The sequence below is a fragment of the Antechinus flavipes genome, chromosome 1 (assembly GCF_016432865.1).
Source record: "Antechinus flavipes isolate AdamAnt ecotype Samford, QLD, Australia chromosome 1, AdamAnt_v2, whole genome shotgun sequence".
NCBI lineage: Eukaryota > Metazoa > Chordata > Mammalia > Dasyuromorphia > Dasyuridae > Antechinus > Antechinus flavipes.
The window spans coordinates 175,450,602-175,466,624 of record NC_067398.1 but is presented as its reverse complement, the minus strand read 5'-3'; positions in this window follow the sequence as shown (position 1 = coordinate 175,466,624).

Genomic DNA, 16,023 nt, shown 5'->3' with positions numbered 1-16,023 from the left:
AGGGTCACATAGAAGGCAGACAGATAAGTAGGCAAAAAAGCTTATAACTGCCATCAGCAATTTTAGGGATATATGGGCATTATTCAGGAGGGGCATCTCCTTGAAGATGGCAACTATGGAGCTCTCATCAATGGGTGTTACTATAACATTTGGCAGCAAAATAAGGTTTGCTTAGCGTTAATAAATGGGAATTTTCCTATATGGAAGAAATCTACATTAATAAAAAAAAGATGACAATGATATGATCTGTGATATACCACTTCATAATCTATACATAAAGGGACACTGGTTTCAATGAAGCTAATACTTCATCACTGATGTATCATTCTGGTATCTTAAATTGTTATACTTTAGTTGTATTAAAGCAAAAGGAAATTTGCAAAAGACACCTGAGTAATAAATATTCCTTATCTTGCTAGTGTTGATGTTTCCTTTTAACCAAAGTTCACTATTTTTATGCCTTTATGATATATGGGTAACTATAATCTTGATTTCAGTTATATACCTGTCACTGATGGGCTATCATTATCAATAGGACTGCAATACAGAATGATGAAGACATGGTCAGGCCTATTCGAAGGTCCTTTATTGCCATGAAATCTTATAGCTTATTTAGTGATGGCTTTGACTAGTTGTTTTTGGCAACAGAAGGAAAGACTTCTGGAGAGCCACTGGTCTTGTCTGCTGGTGGATGTTATTTCAAACCAAAGGATTCTGAAAGAAAGGAAGGACTCTCAAAATTTGAAATTCAGGACTAATCCATTTGGGGAATTATTTTTCTACCATATGTCTCAAATATGGAATGAGCTTCCATTGATCACTAGCAAATTTGGCGTTACCATATAAACAGAGAAATGAGAGCTTGTGAATATCCTCAGGAGCAAGATAGGTAGTTATTTACCTACAATAATTCAGGTGACATCTGTCTCCAATTAGAAGGAAGAATTGGATTTGCTCTTAAGATCCCATTCACTTATTATTTTAGGCAAAAGAACCATCCAGTGGCTAGAGATGATACACAGAGGTTGACTTTCAATATACATATATTTCACGCAGACTTTACATTTGCTCTTTGATAAATCACAGCAGATACTTCCTATTATAAGTGTATTATTCTTCGGGGCCCTGTCCTTCATCTTTCTTTCCTGCTCAGTATTCCTGCCTAGAGAATACCTTGTTGAACTTTTTCTCAGCATTTTCTATAGACATTTCCAAGTTTTGGAATCACATTATTTTAGTGAGTGCTTCTATTTATCACATAAAGCTTTTCCCATTTTCTGTATTATTCTCATGTTATATGGATTAACATTTTAATTTCATAAGTTTTCAATATCAATATCACAGATAATAATATGTAGGAAAAAAATTCACATGCTTCTCTCTTTCCTAAAAAGGACAACAATAAAAGGTCATTAATGGGAAGACAAGGATAAGTACATTGTAGATGTTGGTAGCCGTGAGTTATTCCAACTGTTATGGAAAATAACTTGGAATTAAAGAAACAAAGTATATAAGTTATTATGTGTTTATCCAACAATCTCAGTATTGGACATATACTTTGAAGAAAGAAAGAACAGAAGAAAAAAAGATCCAACATACACTAAAATATTCATACCAATATTATTTATAGTAGTCAAAACTGGAAACAAAGTGAGTGGGTGCTCATGATTTAGGGAATGCCAAACTAATATGCAATGGTAATAGGAAATTATCATGAGTAAAGAAATGATGAACATAAGGAATATGGAGAAATATTGGAAGAATTGTGGGAACCAATGTACTATAAAACAAGCAAAACCAGAAAAAACAAAACCCCACTACAAAATGTATACAATGATAGAAATTAAATGAACACTAAAAGGAAGAAGAACTGTTAGTAACTGGAATAACCAATCTTGGTCCTGGAGAACAGATAAAAGATACTTCTCCCTTTTCAGTGGAGGTATCCATGAGAGAAGAATGTCATTTATATCAATTATTTTGTTAAATTGTTTTCCCTTGTTAAAAAAAAGAAGGTTTAGTTGCTAGGTTTCATTGGCTATCAAGAAATGACTGATAGAAAAACCAAAGACATCCATAAAACTTTTCTTAGTTATTATAACTAAAAGGACCATAGGAATCAGAAATAGAGGGGACTTAGAGACCCATCTCAACCTCATGCCTTTGCAGATGGAAAAAACTAAGATTTATAGAGATTAGATGACTTTCTTTAGATCACACAGGTGGTTGAAAGCAGAAATAAGATTCCAGTAGAACCTATCCACTAAGTTGGGCAGCTAGGTAGTGCCATGGTATTCAGAGATCTGTGCCTAAAGTCAGGTTTTGGGTTCAAATGTGACTCCTGGCACTTAAATTAGCTGTATGACTGAGCTGGAGAGGGAAATGGCAAACCACTCCTGTATCTTTGCCAAAAAAAAGGAGTTTTGAAGGTAGTGAACAAGTACTCAATCACATTTTTATCTGCCTAACAGAAGAATGAAGGGCAGCCCTTCCAGTGTTTGAAGGACTGCCACTTGGAGGAGGTATTCACATTATTGTCTTTGGCTTCCTAGGGCAGAGCCAAGATTAATGATTGAAATTACAAATAAACAAATATAAGGTTGATATCTAGGGGAAAAAAACACTACCCCCAAACCAGAGCTGTCCAAAGGTAGAAAAATGTATTCTGAGACTTTCCCTCTATGAAGGTATTCAAGTAGCGGCTAAACATTCTAGTGCTCCAAGCTATTCACCAAATGTTGAGAGATCCAGAGAAGGGGAATTTTATTGGGGGACATGAACAAATACTGGACAAGTTGAGAAGGTATGGATGGACTAGATCTATTCCTTTGGATGGAATGTTCATATTCATTAACTAATAATAACAATACTAATCTCTAACATTTATGCAGCACTTTAGGGTTTTCAAACTGCTTATTTATTAGATTACTCATTTGACCTTCATAACAATCCTGTGAGGTGGGGGTTATTATTGTCTAGATGAGGAAGCTAAGGCTGGAAAGGTTAAATGCATTGCCCAATGTCACACAACTAATCTAAGATAAGATGAACTCACTTCTTCCTGACTCCATATCCAACACTCTTACCCACTGTGAAACAGTCTATAGGAACCTGATTGGAGAGAAGAAGGATTGAAAGCAAGGTTATTATTGGGAAATTATTACAACATTCATGGGGAGAGTAGATGAGAGCTTAAATTAAAGGATATAATGTGACAAAGAACACAGCTGTGATTCATACTAGCTTTTTAAAAAAAGACATGCAGAACCTTACAAACACTCCCTTTAACCACTATTAGAAAAATGTGGGCGGGTGCCCTCCTCCTCCTCTTCCCTTCAGCTTCCACTTCACAGAAGCCTTGGATATACAAGGAAATGCTATCTCTATGTGGCAGAGAGACAGGGTCTGACTCAGTAAATAAAAGCAAGTTGGGTCTTTTAATGTGATTGTTTGACTTCTGTATATCAATTTAGGGGAAAATTCAGAGAGAAGCCTTTTTCTGAGACCAGGATTGTGAAACAAGCTCCAACATTTGTCTGATTTGGTAGGTGGGACCCTTAGAGTTATTATGTTAGTTGCAGGAATGACCTGGACCATAAGCATTCACAGACTGGATAACATAGGTAAGGAAGGCAGTAGTACACAAATCTGGACTCTGGAGAGTGGCACCTGGGGATGCTTTTCCCTCATAGAGATGGGCAGGAACTATGGACAGGAAACTGATCAATGCCGATGTCATTTTGCAGTAGTAGGATAAGGTACTGAATGAGAGAGAATGAAAGCTGGGAAAGGCAACAAGCATTAGGAGGGACCAATGAAAAGGTGCTAGGATAACTTTTTTGAATTTAACTTTATCCCCTAGGTTGGAGCTATTACCTAAAGGACTATGATTGTGTTCCTTAGATTAAAAAAATACCATTAATCTTACCTATGTAGGGTTATAGAGATTACTAATGTATAAGCCAGGGATATGTGGAAACCAGTGGAATCTAGTAGAGGTCACATAAAGACTTTTCAACTTAATTGGGTGACTGAGATCTTCCTTTTACCCCTCCCCTTTATCCTTTTATCAACCTAGAGTTCTGTCCAAAATTCCTACTAGTTCTTTTCTCTGGGGCCAAGCAGAACAATTTTAATCCTTCTTCCACATGACAGTCTTTAACTATTTGGATACGTTTATACAATCTTCTTCAGGTTAAAAATGTTCAGTGTACTGATACATTGTTGGTGGAGTTATGAACTTATCCAATCATTCTGGAGAGCAATATGGAACTGTGATCAAAGGGGTATCAAACTGTGCCTACCCTTTAACCCAGCAGTGTCTTTTCTGGGTCTCCCAAGGAGATCTTAAAGAAGGAAAGGGACCCACATGTGCAAAAATGTTTGTGGCAGCCCTTTTTGTAATGGCAAGGAGCTGCAAACTGAGTGGATGCCCATCAGTTAGAGAATTGTCAAATAAGTTGTGGTGTATAAATGTTATGGAATATCATTGTTCCAAAAGAAATGATTAGCAAGATGATTTCCGAGAGACCTGGAGATTTACATGAACTGATACTAAGTCAAGTGAGTAAAAACAAGAGAACATTGTATCTAGCAATAAGAAGATTATATGATGATCAGTTCTGATGGACATGGCTCTTTTCAATAATGAGGTGATTTAGGCCAGGTCCAATGGTCTCACGATGAAGAAAACCATCTGCCCGCATAGAGAGGATTGCGGGGACTGAATATGAATCACAACATAGTATGTTCACTTTTTTTTTTATTGTTGTTTGCTTGCTTTTTGTTTGTCTTTCTCTTTTTTTTCCCTTTTTGATCTGATTTCTCTTATGCAGCATGGTAATTGTGGAAATATGTATAGAAGAATTGCACATGTTTGCATATATTGGATTACTTGCCCTCTGGGGAAGAGGGTAGGGAAAAAGGAGGGAAAAAAAAATTTGAAACACAAGGTTTTACAAGGGTGAATGTTGAAAACTATTGATGCATATGTTTTGAAAATAAAAAGCTTTTATATATATTTTGTATTATTTATGCAAATATATAATATATAAAAATAATATTTATATAATATACAATAATACAATATAATAATATTTTATATATTGTATAATTAATCAATAAAAAATTTCAAGTAACCAACAATTTCAAATCCTTCTGGATAATCTCTGATTTATCAATGTCCTTAAATAAAGTTGCCAAGACATAATACTCCAGTTAAAATCTAAGGAGGTCAAGAATTCAGTAGTATTATCCCTTCATAATTTCCAGAGACTAGGTCTGTCTTAGGCAGGTAGGTATTGCAATGGATAAAATACTAAGCCTGAAATCAGGAAGACATCTTACTGAGTTCAAATCCGGCTTCAGATGTTTACTGTGTAATCCTGAGCAAGTCACTTAACCCTGTTTGTTTTAGTTTCCTCAAGTGTGAAATGAGCTGGAGAAGGAAATAGCAAACCATTCCATTATCTTGTCCAAGAAAATTCCTAATAGGATCATGAAATATCAGACATGATTGAACAATATCAATAAAGTTTCTATATGAGATTGATGTCAATTCTTTTTTTATTATTAAAGCTTTTTATTTTCAAAACATATCTATGGATAATTTTAAACATTCATCCCTGCAAAAACTTGTGTTTCAAATTTTTTCCCTTCCTTCCTTCCAATCCCTCCCTAGATGGCAAGTAATCCAATATATATTAAATATGTGCGATTCTTCCATACATATTTCCGTAATTATAGGGTTGCACAAAAAATATCAGATCAAAAAGGGAAAAAATGAATAAGAAAAAATGCAAGAAAACAACAACAAAAAAGTAAAAATCCTATCTTGTGGTCCACACTCAGTTCCCACAGTCCTCTCTCTGGGTGCAGATGGCTCTCTTCATCATAAGAACATTGGAACTAGTCTGAAAAGTCTCATTATTGAGAAGAACCATGTCCATCAGAATTGATCATTGTATAAATCTTATTGTTGTTATGTATATGATCTCCTGGTTCTGCTCGCTTCAGTTAGTATCAGTTCATGTAAGTCTCTCCAGCCCTCTCTGAAATCATCCTGCTGATTGTTTTTTATAGAACAATAATATTCCATAACATTCATTTACCACAATTTATTCAGCCATTCTCCAACTGATCGGCATCCACTCAGTTTTCAGTTTCTTGCCAATACAAAAAGGGCTACCACAAACATTTGTGCATATATGGGTCTCTTTGCCTCCTTTATGATCTTTTTGAGATATAAGCCCAGTTAAAACAGTGCTGGATCAAAGGGTATGCACAGTTTGGTAGCCCTTGGGCATAGTTCCAAACTGCTCTCCAGAATGGTTAAATCAATTCACAGTTCCACCAAGAATGTATGTGTCCCAGTTTTTCCACATCCTCTCTAACATTCATCATTATCTTTCCCTGTCATCTTAGCCAATCTGAGAGGTATGCAGTAGTACCTCAGTGTTGTCTTAACTTGCATTTCTCTGATCAATAGTGATTTAGAACAGCTTTTCATATGATTAGAAATAGTTTCATTTTCTTCATCTGAAAATTGTCTTCATATTTATCAATTGGAGAATGGCTTGAATTCTTACAAATTTGAGTCAATTGTCTTGATGTTTTAGAAATGAGGACTTTAATAGAACCTTGACAATTCTTTGAGAAAATGGAACTGCTCCATTCAATACCAGCAATGCCTCTGTAGAGCCTATTTTCTAAATCAAAATATAGGAAACATGGTCTGAAAAGAGATATTTCTTTGACAAAGAAAAACGACAGCCCAAAAGCTCATGCAATTTGGTTTCCTCATTAAAAATATATTTGACTGTCTTCAAATGGGGACATCCTAGAACAGTTCATTATTGCCTTGCCTTTTTCCCTTCTCCAGATCTATGGCTTAATTAATTATGGAACTCCTTAATGAGGAAACTAATTGATCTGCAATCTATAGTCTTAGAAAGTAGCCTGGTGCACAAAAAGTTTAAGTGACTTGCTTAAAGTCACACAGCTAGTAGGTGTCAACTTCAGGATTTAAATTCAGGTCTTGTGACTCCATGATTGGTACACTATTTACTACTCTACATAGGCTCATCTAGTGAAATCATTAATCTAGACCAAGCGTAACATAACAATACAAAATAGAACATACACACACACACACACACACACACACACACACACACACACACACCTACCTCAATGCAGTATCTGGCACTTGCTTCTTTCCTATTTTGATTTTGTCTATGTCTGGCTTGAGCTTTCCATTCTCCTGGATACTTAAATGGGATTTATGTTGAGTATATCTCAGGATATTGAGAGAATGCCTATGTATCCACATGGTATGTGAAAGAAATTTATGCTAGTTTGTGGAGATTTATACAGCATTTGCCCATTTTTGTTCATTCACTTTTTTCCTTTGAATGGGGATATCAGGTTCAATGTAAATCTTTATTCTTTATTTCATACCATGTAACAGTAAGGAAATGTCTCACAAACACACCTAGGGTAATATTTACTACAAATAAATCAATAATGCACAGGTGAAAAAAAAAATAAGAATCATAAATAATTTGGAACCTGAAAATATTTACAAAGTTGTTAATAAAACTGTGATTTTAGTATTATTTCCACAAGGGAAAAAAGTGAATAGTGTCAATGAGAAGCTAAGGTAACCAAGGTCAGAGTAGTGTTGTGCTTTATTGATAAGAGTTAAATCTGCCCTAATAAGGAGAGAGAAGATTTCACAGACATTGAATAGCAGAGACAATACTGGATTGGGATTTAAAAGATATCATTGTGGCTGTTGCTTTCGCATCCTCCATATCTCTAAATAGCCAAGATGAATGTCATTTTCAAAAACCTAAGTATTATGACTTTGGACAAGACATCTGCCTGAAAACTTAGATTATTTCCTTGGATTCCTGGCTTTTGATTGGCTGGAAATTCATTTGTTTTTCAAACCTAGATTGACCATGACACTTTCAAGACATCATGTCATTGTCTCCTTGTACTGTATTTCCCATCCCCAACTTTCCAATTTTAGTCCTGAAAATGATATACCACCACTTTTGGAAAGGATGTATTATCAATTGCTCCCATGATCCTTTTTAAGCATCCCTCTGACTTGCCTATTCAAAACATATCTCCTATCTACCTCACCTCTCCATGTGTTATCTTCATCTATTTAGAATGGAGGCTCCTTGAAAGAAATGTTTGCTTATATTGGTATCCTCAGCTCTTAATATAATGTTTGGTATGTTGAGCTTAATAAGTACTAGTTCATTCATTTATTCTGGTTTTCAGTTTCTTCATCCATAAAATGAAGATGGAAACTAGAAGGGCTCTAAAATACATTTTATCTGCAACATTTTATGACATATATGGAATTATATCATTTATAGTCTTATTCCTTTATAGTCTCAAAATCATAATAATTTATGAAATAACTTCATTTATTTAAATTAATTTTGAGTCTAGTACCTTGAATTTGCATTATATATTGCAGTTTGCAAAATGCTTTATTGAAACACCTTTGTAATAGAATGAGCAGCAGCTTTCAAGAATTGTTGGAACAAATTCTCCACTTAGTATATTAGTGAATAATTCTTTTAAATATAAATAAATATATATAATATTATTTTAATTAATTAACAATAAGACAGTGAATAATGTGTAAATAAATAAATTAAAAAAAAATTTGCTGTCCAAACCTACTAATAAGGAAACTCCTGACAAAGCATAAGGTATCTGCTCTGTAACCTTGGGCAATGAATAGTTTAGGATTTGCCTAAACCTCCATAACTTTAGGAATAAGAGAATTTGAAATCAGGCCTTGATGACTCCAAGGTTGATTGCGTACACATAGTTGCTTTTATATTATAAAAAGATAGAAATAGTATCTTAATACTTAAAGATTAATAATTTCATTCTTTCTCCACAAGTAACTCTCCAAAGGGAAGTCTGTCATTGGAATTGGGTTGAACTGCTAGCAATGACCATTTTTAGATTCAGATTTTGTACCACTTCTACAAAGGTTATATGTCCCTTTCTGTGTACATACAAGGATGTTACATGGATAAATGTGATGCCCTAAGTTTCCAAGGGATAGAAGACGATAGAACCATTTTTCAACTATACATTTAAAAGTATTTTCTGACTAAAGTTTCTGACATAGGACATAGTGAAATCAGATACGATTAACACCATTTCTTGTCCCTTATTTTAATTAGTAAACTCATAAATAACATTTTAAACTAGTCATTTTACAGATGATTTTCTTCATTTTTTAAACTTTCTTTTCTTCTTCCAAATGTTTGCTATGACAATAGCTCCTGCCCATATGAATAGTCGTACTTTTCATTCATTTGAATCAGAACTAGTATTGAAACATTTAAGAAAAAAACAAAACACTTACTTTTTTGTTTTTCACCAAACCAGAGTTTTGAAGAAAAAAACAAAACATAAAAATTGCATTATTTTTTGACATTTCAAAAGTGTCTGAAAGAATTCAAATGACTCTTTTAAAAAATAATAATGGCAGTTGTACTAACAGCTCATATGCCAAGTTAAATCTTGATCTAATTTGGCTTGAGATTTGAAATCTTAAAAAAAACCCCACATTATTTATAATGGAAACTCAGACACAGTAGTCCATGATGGAAACTCTATCATGGCAGCCAGGTGAGTGGTGATCCCGGAATAAAGAAATGTAATTAAATTGTCTATATCAGGAAGAGAGTTGACTAATCATTCATTGGGAACCTTCCAAGTTTTCATTTTCCCCTATTAGTTCTCACCTTAATCATCTTTAGGTGTTTTATTTTCAGCTGTAGCATCGTGCTGATCAAACTCAGTTATTTCTTTTAATTACTAATGCTGTAAAGATGTTGCATCTTTTCCAAGCTCCCTTACAGCCCACTACCAAATCAATTTAGGCATCTCAAAAGCATTTCTAAAATACCAGATGCTCTGTCAGCTGTGCAGAACAATGTGCTAATAATTATATTTCTCTCTCTAACAGCAGATCAAAGCCTGAGAAGAGGTGACATACACCTAGGATATTCAAACTCTGGCTTGAAGGTCAATTGGATCTGTAGACATATGTTGCTGATTTTGTAACATGAAAGCCAGCTAAAAAGAACAGATCAGTGAAATGCATGTACTCAGAATCTTAATTTCAGCCCTAACCAAATGTTTACAGAATAGTTTGTAGAGGTTTGCAGTTTTTTATTATCATATTTATTAAAGCTTAGCAAATCTTTAATAACTGTTCTATCAACAACCCACCAAGGATTTGATTTTAGTCTTAAAATGCTTGAATTTTTGTAGTTATTGAAAAATTTTTAATTGGAAGTACCAGGACCTCTTCCTGATAGTTGCCCACATGGCCTTATAGAAGTAAAGAATACATTCTCAGCTTGAAATAGCAAGTAGCATTTGTGGGGTAGGGTGGGGATAAAAGCCCTTTGTGTAAGCAGTGAAGGGGTCAGGAAGATAGCAGAGTCCACCCAAAGAAAACAAGCATACTTTAATATGGGGGGGTCCTAAGTCATATAAGAAAATAACTGTACTCAGTGCTATTTTGGGCTCATATTATGTTTTCTTGATTTCACACAAAAAATTAGAAAATGAATTCCAGTGACATTCAGTGGTGAGACAAACTCAAATAAACTGTAAGAGAGACTCAGATTCACCCAATATCCCTGAATTCAAAATATGGAAAAACAAAATAGGAAGTCATGGAAAGAATAATATAGCAAAAATCTATTCCTTTTTCTAATCTGATCATCGGACAAGAGATAGTCCCTTGCCAGATCTAAACTCAAAAATGTCCTAGGTTGCTAGGATTTATCAGCAGTGATCCTTTCCTGACATGGCCTTTGAGAGAATGAAGTTGTGGCCACAACGTGATGAAGAATTAGAAGAGGATTTTGGTTCAGGACTAATACTAGAATGATCTCCAAGAATCCAAGATCACCTCCATATCATGGTGATGTGGTATTAAAATAGGACTTTGAGCAGAGCAAAATGATACATTATGTGTAATTCCTGTTTTTCCAATATATACATGTGAGGATACCTACCAATGGGTTTGTATGCACATATGTAACATCATATATACATGCATGTGTATAATAATGTTATATATATATATATACATGTGATGTGAAAATCCAAGCCAATGTGTATATACATGCATGTATATATAATAGATGTGGGTAAATTGCATACATATACACATATTGACTTTTATTATGATGGCCCTATGCAGATATTATGATAACTCTAATCCTCCACTTTATAGACAAGAAAACTAACATGAGGAGATGTGAAATCGTATCTCACTTGCTAACATAGTAAGAATCAGAACTGACACAGGAAGCACTAATGCCCAACTCTAGTTATAATGCTCCTTCCATTGCAGGGGTCCTCAAACTTTTTAAATAGGGGGCCAGTTCACTATCCCTCAGACTATTGGAGGGCTGGGCTATAGTAAAAACAAAAACTTTGTTTTGTGGGCCTTTAAATAAAGAAACTTCATAGCCCTGGGTGAGGGGGATAAACGTCCTCAGCTGCCACATCTGGCCCATGGGCCGTAGTTTGAGGACCCCTACATAATACACCATGATAATGGGTTTGTGAGCAAATCCCTACATACTTTTTTTTTTTTGGTAGCTGAATCCTCCCAACATATCTTGGGATTTACTAGCTAGATTTCTTTCTCAAGGACCATGCCTTAAACCTAAATCACTCTGGCTCTCAGTGATTGACCAACAACAGGTCCCAGGTGAAGCCCTAAGATCAAAAGGCAGGATAACCTACACAGGGTTTTTATTTACTTCAAGACTGTATAACTATAATTATCCTAATACTCCACACCTGTTCAGGGCTTTAAACTTCTCAAAAGTGTTTTTAGTTACTTTATTCAGTCTTTGCAACAACCAAGAAAGATTCTTAAACCATAGAGTGAGGGTCTTCCCTCCCAGATTGATTAATTTTTTCTCTTTCAGACTAGGTGAAAGAGGCTATTCTTTGCCTCAATTGCTACCTAGCCCTAATAGGTACAGCCTCAGTCAAAATGAGACCTGTTGAAGACCTTAGTTTAAAAAGATCAAGGTTCCAAGTTGTACCCAGAGCCATCTCTAGTAGTCCTGATCTATATCTGGCCACTGGACCCAGATGGCTGTGGAGGGGAAAGTGAGGCAGGTGACCTTGCACAGCTCTCCCTCACTGAAATCCAATTCACTTTCTTGTCATGACATCTCTTCCCTGATGTCATAGTCCTCTTTGAGAATGAAGGACAAACAACAACAATATACATATATTCCTGTGAATAATCTATGTACATATTGAGGGTATCCTTGATGAAAATAAAGTGGCAGACTTTCACTGAAAATATTTTACAGACAACAGCATTTTCATAGTCACATAAGTGACTGAGAAGTATAGAGAATAATGATCCCACCTTGTTTATTGTTTATTTATTTCAAGGAAACGTTTGACTCAATCCAACAAAATGTAGCCTTAAAGATTCACTTCCAGGAATTTATTACTTTTGCTGATGTTATGAACATGCATCCTTGGTAGGTATGACTATGGGAAGATGAGGAACACCATTAAGGAAGGATCAGATAAGCAAGATAAGATGAGGACAAAGGAATGCAATGAAAATTGAAAATGTTTGTGTGTGTTTTGTGGTGGGTAAGGGGTGAATTGTAGCAGTCAATGTCAAATGCTGCATAAGGATTAAGGAAAGAAAAGGATGAAAAGAAGGCATTGGATTTGATAATTAAATTGTGAAACAATAAAATCAGAGTTTACAAATAGGTTTGGGAGCCAATCAAAAAAAAAAAAAAAAAAAAAAGGTCTTTATGCAAAAGGTAGGAAATTGGGTCACCAATCAAGAATTTGTCTTCCCAAAAAGTTATCAAACTGTGCATACCCTTTGATCCAGCAGTGCTATGACTGGGCTTATACCCCAAAGAGATACTAAAGAAGGGAAAGGGACCTGTATGTGCCAAAATGTTTGTGGCAGCCCTGTTTGTCGTGGCTAGAAGCTGGAAACTGAATGGATGCCCATCCATTGGAGAATGGTTGAGTAAATTGTGGTATATGAACGTTATGGAATATTATTGTTCTGTAAGAAGTGACCAGCAGGATGAATACAGAGAGGCTTGGAGAGACTTACATGAACTGATGCTAAGTGAAATGAGCAGGACCAGGAGATCATTATACACTTCAACAACGATACTGTTTGAGGATGTATTCTGATGGAAGTGGAACTCTTTGACAAAGAGAAGATCTAATTCAGTTTCAATTGATCAAGGATGGACAGAAGCAGCTACACCCAAAGAAAGAACACTGGGAAATGAAGGTAAACTATTTGCATTTTTGTTTTTCTTCCCGGGTTATTTTTACCTTCTGAATCCAATTCTCCCTGTGCAACACGAGATCTGTTCGATTCTGCAAACATATATTGTATCTAGGATATACTGTAACCTATTTAACATGTATAGGACTGTTTGCCCTCTGGGGGAGGAGGTGGAGGAAGGGAGGGGAAAAATCGGAACAGAGGTGAGTGCAAGGAATAATGTTGTAAAAAATTACCCAGGCATGAGCTCTGTCAATAAAAAGTTATTAAAATTTTTTTTGTCTTTTCAGGTAAACTGTGATAGCTAGGTGATACAGTGGATTGAGCCTGGACCTAGAATCAGAAAGACCTGATTCAGCTTCAGATTTACCAGGGCTCACTTGTATGGTGCCTAAAAATTCAAAAAAGATACTGCAAGACTTACCTTCAGTAGATTTGATCAGCAAGGCAGTTTGTGGTGACTTAGGTCGTCTTGGTTCATTTACCAAGTCTGAAGGACCTTTGCTCCATGCTTGTGACACATTTTATGTCTTAGATGACTAGGATGTCATGCCAATACAACCAGAGACTACCAGGAAACTTTATTAAGGGAGATACAGTTTGAATCTTATTCTCCTTGGTCATCTAAGTGCAGAGAACAAGTTCATCATATTTCAGGGAAATTTTCATAATTTTTAATTTAATTAACTAAAATAATATAATTCATAATTTCAGGGAAAAACAGATATAACTCCCTAATCCATGTACTCAAGTACGTGGGGAGGACTAAGAATAGGAGAAAGTAACCTTGGTAAGTATTGGTCATATCACACACAGGATGAGAATTTATTGTATTAGCTGGCATAATGCTGGCTGCTTTTTTGAGGTACAAATTTCAATCTGATAGAATCAAGAAAGAAACAGCTTCATTGATTGAGTAAATAACCATATCTCTGAGATTTTAAATAATCTTAGATAGATTTCGGAAATTCAAGCAGGGGAATTCAAGAGACTGCAAGAAGGGGCTGATAGTGTAAGAAACACCTTATAAAGTTTTTTTTTTCTTTTCTTTTCTCAATCCCCTACATTCCTTTGTAGTGAGCTTCTGGAGTAGAAAATACTGCATCCACTTGGGATTAGAGCCACATGCTTCATGTAGACATGGATACAGAGAGGTAGTTATTCAAGGAAAGATGTACTTTGAGAAAAGTAGATCCTAGGATCCCAACTGAGCATTCTGTCCAGTGGAGATGATTCAAATAGAGCTATTTAAGAACTCTATGAAGAAAGCTTCAAGAGCCTTTAGTATCAGAAGTTATGAGTTATTTTTGTCATATGTAGGTCCTTCATATGAGCCTCACAACTATACTCTAATTCTGAGCCCCTTCTTCCCATGGATAATATGTATTTATAGGAAAATATATGTTAGGTTTATGGAAGAGGGAAGCTATTTTATAACTATTGTTTTATATTGTTCCAGTTGAATAAATACCTTAGTTTCAAGTGAATTAAACCTCCTGCCTGGTTCTTGGTTCAAAGAAAACCAGTGGGGGCTCATGAGATATAGTGTTAAGGATGCAAACCCTCAGGGTTAACCAGAACTCACAGTAGCAGTCACTCTTTAGGAATCCAGCTTACACATGTAAGAGCAGTCAGTCAACAAGTATTTATTAAGTACTTACTTTACAGCTAGGAGATCTGGATAGAACCCTGGACTGAGTGTCAGAAAAAGCAAAGTTTAAATCCAGCTTTTGATGCTTACTTGCAAATTACCAGGCAAGTTATTTAACCTCTTTGTCAGTTATTTTTTGCATTGTAAAATGGAGATAATAATATCATCCACCCCTCAGATTTGTTGTGAGGATTAAATAAGATGATATTTGTTAGGATTTAGCATAGTGCCTGACAGTGTTTAATAAAGGTTTGTTTTATTGCTTCCTGCCTACTGTGTGCCAGGCACTGTGTTGAGCTCTGAGGTTACAAAGAAAGGTGAAAAAGGTAGCTTGCTCAATATTATGATAAGACAAAAATAATAACAATAACAATAGTAATGGCATGGTATTAATAATAACTAACATTTATGTAGCACTTACTATGTGCCAGGTACTGTGCTAAGTGGCTTACAATTATTACTTTATTTGATCCTCACAACATCCTTGTAAGGTAGGTACTATTATTATTCCCAGAGGGTTAATGAACAAAGCTATCTATTGTTGTATAACTTATATAATCTTGAATAAATCTGATGTATGCTTAAGAGACACCTCATTGGAATGAAGCCTTTTAAGTGGCATTTTATTGAGCTAAATAAAATCTTTAAAAAATAATAAACAAATAATAAGCACAGTAGTCTCTTATATCCCCTACATCTTTCAGTTAATCATGTGATTGTTAAGAAGTGATCTGCCATGGAAAATCACTTTTGAAAGCCTGTTTCTCACTAATCCCCTATTGAGGATACTTTGATGTGTGTGTAGGCATATGAGTATTTGTTATTTTCTTGGTTGCTGTTTTTAGAATTTAAAAAGTCTGAGTTTTTTTTTTTCTTGTCTTTTGACCCCCATGTTTTTTCCATGAATCTTCCTGTCCCTCTCATACTCTGGGAATTGGTTCCTCAATTCCTTCACAAATGTATGTCATCTAGAATGGATTTCCTTTATTTACACTTGACCTAATACAAA